General features: G+C 44.4%; 1 long non-coding RNA gene across 3 annotated transcripts in view; it reads right to left on the bottom strand.

Moving 5' to 3' along the window:
- Positions 1 to 6,986: 6,986 nt before the first annotated feature.
- LOC106818462 overlaps positions 6,987 to 8,711 on the bottom strand; it is a 6,412-nt gene continuing 4,687 nt past the window's right edge. For all 3 annotated transcript variants that reach the window (XR_001395228.1, XR_001395229.1, XR_001395227.1), the window contains exons 2-3: positions 7,619 to 7,660; positions 6,987 to 7,466 (exon numbers count right to left, since the gene is read on the bottom strand). This is a non-coding gene — a long non-coding RNA (uncharacterized LOC106818462). The remainder of the gene's footprint in view (positions 7,467 to 7,618; positions 7,661 to 8,711) is intronic.

Below are 8,711 nucleotides of genomic sequence, written 5' to 3'. Positions count from 1 at the left end.
AACCCTTTTGGGCAGGGCCGGCGCTCAATGGTTGGAAAGAAACAAAATCGCTATTCAAATCCCGTCTTTATATCAACAATTTTTTGAATTATATGAATGGCCAGGAATCTTAAACACAATAGGATGAACTCACAGCCCTCAATTACTTGAGGGCCTTTCTTAAAACCGCCCACCAAACTCGGGATCAGATCGCAGCTCGTTGTCAAAAACTCAGGGAGCTAAATTGCTTCAGTCTTTACGTTGCTTTCGGGCCCACGTCTTCACCATTTTTCAAGTAAACCATTGAACTTCCTCAGGGAAACTTTTTCCTTCTCGGGACCCTTCTGAGCATCTCCGCCTCTAGCATTCTTGAAAATATCTGCAACCTCTAATTACGCTTCCCATTTTGATCTGCCTTCTTATAAAGCCTCTAGGCAAAAACTCCTCCCAGCTCTGGAGATCGTCGATACCAAAATATCTACATCTTGCTGAACATTACACTACCAGTGAGATTGCTTTGCTTTCTTCATCCATCAAAATCAACAATCCTGGTCTTTTCAAAAAACCGTTTTGAAGGCCATTTTCTTCCCTCTGGCTTGGTAAGAAGACTTCTGGACCATGACATCCATCATCTGCGGCCAAACCCTTGAGCATTTATACCCCTAGATAGGTCATCAAGCCGGGTTGTCAGTGGCCTGCAACATGCCTCAAAACTTTGCTTCCTCCAGTTTTTGCCGTTGAATCTCCGGCCACCCTTGAACCGACACAAACACAACTTGAAACCAAAACCAGAAGGTTTCTTTAGCAACTCAACACGATCATGACTGTCAAGAGAAGGAAATACAAGCCCTTTGAATTTGCAAAAATGGTAGACTCTGCACAAATTGTCTCTGCCAGTCTTTGCCGCAATGGACAGCCGCTTGCAGCTCAAGCCTCGGTATGGTTAATTCTCTTGAGATAGGAGCAACCCTAGACTTTAGAAGCCCACTAAATCGAACATTTCGTAGACGCCCTCTTCTTAACCAAACCACCTAACATAAAGGCCACAATATGCAACCGAATGCCTTTTCCGATGCCCATCGGCAAAAACCACCCACCAAAGCAAACCTCACTGCCCGGCTTTTGCCGGTGGAGTCAGACATCTGAGAAAACTTGAAACTGCCTCTGTCTCTTTGAAATTCCTCAAATATTTTCCTTTCCAATTCTTCTTTAAGCCTCTTCAACTAAATGGTGTCATCCCAATCGACCTCCTTTTGCCAAACCACAGCTCTTGCAATCATAATTCTTTTCATTTGATGATCACCGGGGCCAACCCAGTCCAAACTGGATCATAAAATACCTCTGGCCATTTACTCCAAGAAACCCTACCGCTTAAGTGAAAAACGTCTCGATGTCGATCTTGAACCTTAAACACGAAAGTGTCATCACTCGGGGCTTCCCAACGGAACAACCTAAACACCTTTCTGTTCCGATCTATTGGCCCTACTTCAAACCATCTGTGTTTTACCCAACCACCTCCTGTCTTTGCGCAACTTCAAGCTTTCTCAAGGCTATTCCAGCCTTTGAATTCTTTAATATTCCTACATTCGGAGGGACCTCACGCTTTAACCTCGAAACCCACCTAAGGCTAGCAGTCTATCAACTGTGGCTTTGCGCCCAGTGGTCGCTTCTGCTTCCGTTCTTAACATACGGCCACCATTTTCATCCATGTTTCGTGTTTTGGTTTCTATTACCTCCGCAGCTCGCGGATATTCTCTCGACTTCATCCGCTTGATCAGCCTTAGTGCAGTGATCCCATGGTTCCAGCGGCGTTTATCCCCAAAACGACAAACACCTGCTGACGTAACACCTTCTGGCTCTCTATCGACAATCCAGGATCTCTCCACAAATATCTATGGAACATTGCTGATCGGATTGTACGGTATCAAATATCCTGTGATAACATCATTAGAGATATCGCCAACCAATGCTACCTTGGTTCTCCCTAAACCTTTAAGGATGACACCAGAATAAGCTGCACCAAAAACAAAATCTCCCTTCCATGCCAGGCAATCATTAACTGCATTTGCCAATTGTATCTGTTAGATGGCATTTAAACAATCCTCAAGGGCGTACTGGGAGCTATCCCTGGGTTCGCAAAACTGAATGGTGGAGGAATATAGTGACAGGTCCGGTATTGAAAAAACGCTCGACTCTTTTGAAACGTCCACTTAGCGCGAAAATCCCATCTCTACCATTTCTTTGCATTGCTGCTTTGTCATTAAAAAGCCTCGCCTGCCCTTTGTTTCTTAAGCAGGCCTTCTTCTCTAGTCCAACTAGCATCTTTCCTAGCCTGATAACCGGTTATCCTCCAGATCACCTGTATCCTTAAGCCCAAGGGTAGGAAACCATTTCATTGACTACGACTTTTGGTTACAGGGGGGACTCCCTGGCATTAATTTTTGCCCTCCAAGCTTCTCAGTGGCCCTTCAAGGATTTGCAGTCCGCAAGGTCTATGTCCACCCCTAGTGCTTTAGTGTTCCAAAAAGTCCTCCCAGAGTCGGACTTGGGCTTCTTGACCTGCATATCAATCACCTTGATAAGATGTCGCGGGCCTCTTCTACCTTCCATACACTGTCCATCCTAGAGGCAGGTTCTCTGGGCGACAATACCCGGTTCAAAACTCAGCTCTTCACCTGGCAAAGCAAATGTTGCGTAAAGTCACACCAATCAGAATATCTATTGGTCCCACCCATCGTCGTTTTCAGTTTGTTGCCAGGCTTCATCTTGAAAATAGTCGCTCCATTTCCTCTTGATCGTCGACCTCCTCCTTACATCGTTTGATGTGTCCTATTTTTCCAAAGCTGAACAATGCGCGTGCGTCATGCTGTCTTCACCTTCGCAGCGTTTAGCTCATAGCCCGCAAGTTCATTAACACGGGGCGGGCCGGGGCGCGTGGCGGGAAAAAAGTTTTTTTGGGGGTAGTTTTTTTTGAAATCTTTTGGGGGGGGGAAACAAAACGATAAAAAAAAAAAATAAAAAAAAACCACCCTTTTTGTTTTTGTTTTTTTTTTTTTTTGTTTCTTCTTCTTTTTTTGTTCTTTTTCCCCGCCCCCCCCCCCCCAGATGTTTTCCCCACCCCCCCCCCCCGGCCCGCCCCGCGATCAGAGGCACAAAGCGAGACCCCCCCCCCTTTTTGTTCTTTTCTCCGCTCCTCCCCCCGTTCTATTTGTTTCTTTTTTAATCAGATAGGCGGCCCCCCCCAAGCCTAGGACCCGCTTCTGACCCTTCAAGTTCAGCTTTCTTGCAAAAATCTTTACTGATCAAAGAAGTTCCCTGGGGAACCTTTATCAAGCACAGACGCTGGACACTTCCCCTTTCTACCTTTCGTCAAAGACACCTCAAACATTCAAGATGCTAACATAAGGGCGTCCTTATTCTTCCGCCATGTTGAGATTTCCCTATTTTGCCCAACTCCTTTCCTCACGGTGGGCAGGACGCTGGTGTGGTGGAATTCCTTAACATTGCCCCGTTCGCTGTGCATTCACCCACAAGCCTTTCCTGTCTTAGGAACAGGTGGGACTCCCTGTGCCCTCGCCCAAGCTACCTTTAGGACAAGCCGTAACAGGCATAGCTGTCATAAGCAACATGTTCCTCCTTTCAGGCGGCGAAGGGCATTTCTCGTAACAGAGTTGCACTGGTTCCCGTCCAGTTGCTCGATTGTTGCTTGGCAAATCCATACATTTTTTGGAGGCTTTGGGGATACGGCCTTTGGTGAACGCAAGCCTGGTTTACAAGCATCTTATTCATATTGGCCTACGGCGGATCTCATTCTCTGGGCACGGTTTACTTAACCTGCGCTTTCTCAAGCGGGCTTCTTACTGACACCGAGCATCTCGAAGACTGGATCTTCAAAAAACCTGCATCAGCCAGGCCCCGCTTGATGAATCTAACTAAATCCAGCCAGTCTGGCAACTCGCGAAAAATCTTCTCTTCGCAAACATGCACTTTGAAAGCTTGCGGCTTTTGCCAGATTTGCCGAAAGACTCGCGAACCTCTTTCTTTAATCCTTTTGATTTTCTTGTTCTCATCTATTTTGAAGAAACTTAGGCCAACTTAGGACACAATCTGCCTCAGACTTGGGCCTGGTTATCGAATTTCTCGCATTCAAAATAAGCCTAAAGCTACCAGTGACTGCAGGGACATGTCTTAACAAGTCTCGGCAGCGGTATCCGCCGTCAGAAGTTAGTTACGGCTTACCAGCTTTCCCTATTCTATGGACCTGCTGAATTCCAGGCCTGGGGCTAACAACCCCCCCCAACAATTAACTACCAAAATCTGATTTCAGTGCACCAAAGCAAAGGCTGCGTTCTTCCTCAGGAGGCTTCATGACCACAGAACTCAAATGGCATCCCGTGCGCATTACCCTTACATGAGAGAGATATTAGGTTATTTGAGAACTTAATACTGTTCATTTCGGGGATATTCGCAACCATTTGGCTCTGAAAATGACATGATGAAAGCAATGGTAACTTCAAAAGGATTCCCGTTCAAACTATTCGTAATCTGCGCCTTGGGTAAGGGATAAAGGGCCTGAAGAACAAAGGTACCCCACTCGTTACACCCGTTAGTTACCGCTCGCTACCAGATGCATTCTCATTGGAATTCAGTCAGTCACCAGCATCTGGTCATTATTTACTATCATTATTCAACCTTAATACGATTCTTGCTTTTGTGCTGCTGAACCTTTTCCTTCACTTTCAAGGTAACGATTCCTTTAAACGTCAGCGATCACTCTCTCTTCGTCTTCTTCCTGTTTCCTCAGCAAACCAAGCTGGAGTACTTCTTCCTTGAGCTTCCATGAGCTTGTTCCACTCTGTCTTCATCTTCGCCCTCCAGAGCTCCCTGAAGAAAGCCCATGGCCTTGAATTCTCCTGTCATCGCTGTCTCACACTTCCGAGGAATCGCCTACACAGCTCCGGCGAAACCCGCGTCTCAACCTCTGCGCCTGCTCCATGTATAGTAGTTTTCCCGCTCTTTCCCCTGCCCGACCAACAAAATCTGAATTGCTGCGGGAAAAAGGCATGATGGATTCTTGACTACCAAGAGTCGGACGATAGCGCAAGAAGAAGTCTGACCTTTTGATTGAGATGCTTGTAATTAACAGACCAACCGTATCAACGGTAGCTAGTTAGGCGATATGTGCGGTGAGGTGTGCTGCGAGGAGAGTAGGGGGGATGGCGGCAGGTGTGAGGGAGAGGGTGGAAGCGAGGTGTGGTAGGGAGAGTGGGGTGGGGGGTCTCCGTGGTGTGAGGGTGGTATATGGATGGAGGTGGCGTGTGGGGTGCGGTGGGAGGCGGGAGCGGAGGAGGTGGGTGGGGCGTGGCATAGTGGGGTGGCTCGATGAGGCGGATAGGGCGGGAGGCGGGGAAGTGGAATGGGTTGATGGAGCCGTGTATCGGAAATTATGCAAAGTGGGGTGTTGGCTAATTATGCCTGAACATGTGGGTCGAGGTATGTGAGTGGTCTGAGAGCGTGAGTGTGGTCCCGATCTCTTAAGGAGCCGCGCAGTCGCTGAGACAGAACAAAGCCCTTACAACCTTTATATTCCTTCCACATCATCGCAACAAAACGCCGATTACGCCCCCAAGACACCAAGAAACCTTGCTTTTCCCTTTGTTCTAAAACAAAAGCACCGCTTGTTGTTATTAAATACCAACAAGGCAACGGGCCCTTCTATCGGAGAAAATGCCTAATAAAATCTCAAACTTGCTATCCATAGAGGATTGTTACCACATATCATACATACATACCATACATACATTCCATACATAACATACATACATACATACATACATTACATTACATAAATACATTTACATACATTACATACATACATACATACATTTACATACATACATTACATACAACATACATAATACATACATAACATACAACATAACATTACTACATACATACAATACATACATACATACATACATACAATACATACATACATTACATACATACATTACATACATACATACAATACATACAACATTTCATACATTATAATAGCATTATTATACAATATTAGCATACATATTATAGATCCTTGTATGCTACGTTATACATGCGTGCCCGGCGTGCATGGTAAATGTGGTGTTGTGTGTTGGATGCTGTGTTGTGTTGTGCTGGTGTGTGGTGTGTGTTGTTGCGGGCGTGCAATTGCATTGCTTACCAGGGGAGTCTATAATAGATATTATAGAATCCCTTGATGGTACGTACATGCTCGTGCGGGCATGCGTACTGTGTGTGTTGGCTGTTGTGTGTGTGTGTGCGTGTGTGTGTGTGTGTATGTGTGTTTGTTTATGCGTACGTGCATGCGTATGTGCGTGCGTGCACGCATAACGGTGTGGGTGTGTGTGTGTGTGTGTGTGTGTGTGTTTGTGCGTGCGTGCGTGCATGCGTACCAGGGAGTCTATCTCTGATGCGCACGTACATGCGTGCGTGCACGCGTAACTGTGTGTGTTTGTTCGTGCGTGCGTGCATGCGTACGTGCGTGCGTGCACGCGTAACTGTGTGTGTGTGTTTGTTTGTGCGTGCGTGCATGCGTACGTGCGTGCGTGCACGCGTAACTGTGTATTGGTTTTTGTGCGTGCGCGCGCGCGTGTGTGTTTGTGCGTGCATGCGTGCGTGCGTGCTCGTGCATGAGGCCTATGGAATGACAGTTGTGACACCTAGCGGCATTAAAAATCAAATTTATTTTTTAATTAACTACGTACGCTAGTACGAACGCTAGATTCTCCAATCGTGTTCCTTTTCGTGCAATTACAATTACGGGTATATGACGTCACGGCCTATGTAGAGTCTAGTTACATGGGGTTGCAGGATAGTAGCGTGTATGTTTAATCTTTATATAATGATTATATTGATAATATTTTTGTGAAAAAATTGTAGTATAATTATTATATATTTTGCATTAAAATTCAATAAGAGTTGAGTAAGAGTAAGAGTAAAAGTAAGAGTTGGTCTTTTATCCACAATGCATTGTTTATTTCATATATAGCAGTCACCTGTCAAAAGTGCTCACTCTATTATAACAAAACTTTCATTTTCTATAAACTAGAAATAAAAAAACCTCTGTTATAAATTTATACACTGAAATAAGAAATATCCGTCATCACTAAAATGCATTGTCAACCCAAAACAGACTCCCGAGAAGGTTGTGAGATGACTGCCAAGTTAATACTTTGCAAACCAAAAAATCATTTTAAATCAACATTGCTAACAGTGGTTTTAATTAGGTAGCAGTCTTTAAAATAAATAGATTATTAGTACCGAAACACAATGTGGCCGTACAACAAATACTTTAGTTGCTGAATGATCATGTTCCAGCACACTTCCATTCAGTGCAGGATTTGTGCCACCACTGCTTACAGGTGGGGTGCATTCCAGCCAATCTGTCACTTTCTGTCCTCGTTTTTTTCTTCCATTGCATGGACAATCTATAAAATTAGAAAAAATATTGGCAGAGCAAATAAATATGAAATGGTGCAACGTTTAAACTATCCTGATACAAAATTAGTATACAATATAGTTTGTGAAGATGTTATATAGTTTTGATTAACAATTTTTATTTATTTATTTAATTAATTACCAAATATCTGGTCTCGCTGACACTGTCGGGGATCTGCAGCTTCTGAAACCATAGAAATATAGTCATTGGAAGTTATTGGAATATATCTATGACGTGTATATATACATATGTAAATTACACTACTGAAAACAAAAATCGAAATCAAATCTATAGCTTATAAAACTCCCACTCCAAGGGGGGGGGGCTACGATTGTTTATAAGTCGCTTGGCGCTCACTATCGGAACGTACCCTGGGTACGGTTCGATATATTGGAACGTACCCTGGTAACTATCTGATATGGTTAGGGTTAGGGTTAGGGTTAGGGTTAGGGAGTAGGCGTAGGCGACTACTTAGACTCATTATGATTAGTGGAGTAGGCGAGGTACGGTCCGGCATATTAGATAGTACCATGGTACGTTCCGATATATCGAACTGTACTATCGGAGGGTACCCTGGGTACCCTGGGGGACATAAACCCTCTCAGCATTAGTATTGTCACTATTGCTCATAGGGTCTATGTCCCCAAGGGTACTGCCGGAATACCGGAACGTATCCTGGTAACTATCTGATATGGTTAGGGTTAGGCTTAGAGTTAGGATTAGGGTTTGGGTTATGAAAGTAGGGCTTATTTAGGCAGTCTATGTTTCCCAGGGGTACATACGGAAAAGTACCCTGGTAACTATCTAGCTGATGATATGGCAATTAGCGTAAATGATCTAAAGCTGATTTATGGGAATGAGACGTTTTTCCAAACGGTTAAAAAATCAATATGACATTCGGTTAAACCTAAGTGCTCGGGTGCGCATCGCCGAGCTGTCCCCCTTACTCTCGTCTCTCTCTGCTTTGCTGCTACTCTCTCGACTACCTCTTATCGTACTCTCTCCTCTGCTCCTAGCTAATACGGACGTGCTTTGCAAGCTTACACGGCTGACTTATATGGTGTGTTAAAACTTGCAGAACAATTATTATTATTTTTACTGTATCAATTCAACACATGAATATATTACCTAAAATCTTTTCTTCTAAATCATTTATTTTTAAAAACAGTTATACTCCGATCTTGTTTGTTACAAACTAACCCAGTTCCGATACTTTTAACTCTCTCCTCCGTCC

Source organism: Priapulus caudatus, unplaced genomic scaffold (assembly GCF_000485595.1).
Source record: "Priapulus caudatus unplaced genomic scaffold, Priapulus_caudatus-5.0.1 Scaffold2260, whole genome shotgun sequence".
NCBI lineage: Eukaryota > Metazoa > Priapulida > Priapulimorpha > Priapulimorphida > Priapulidae > Priapulus > Priapulus caudatus.
The sequence above is the reverse complement of the archived record's forward strand: the minus strand, read 5'-3'. Positions and strand labels throughout refer to the sequence as shown.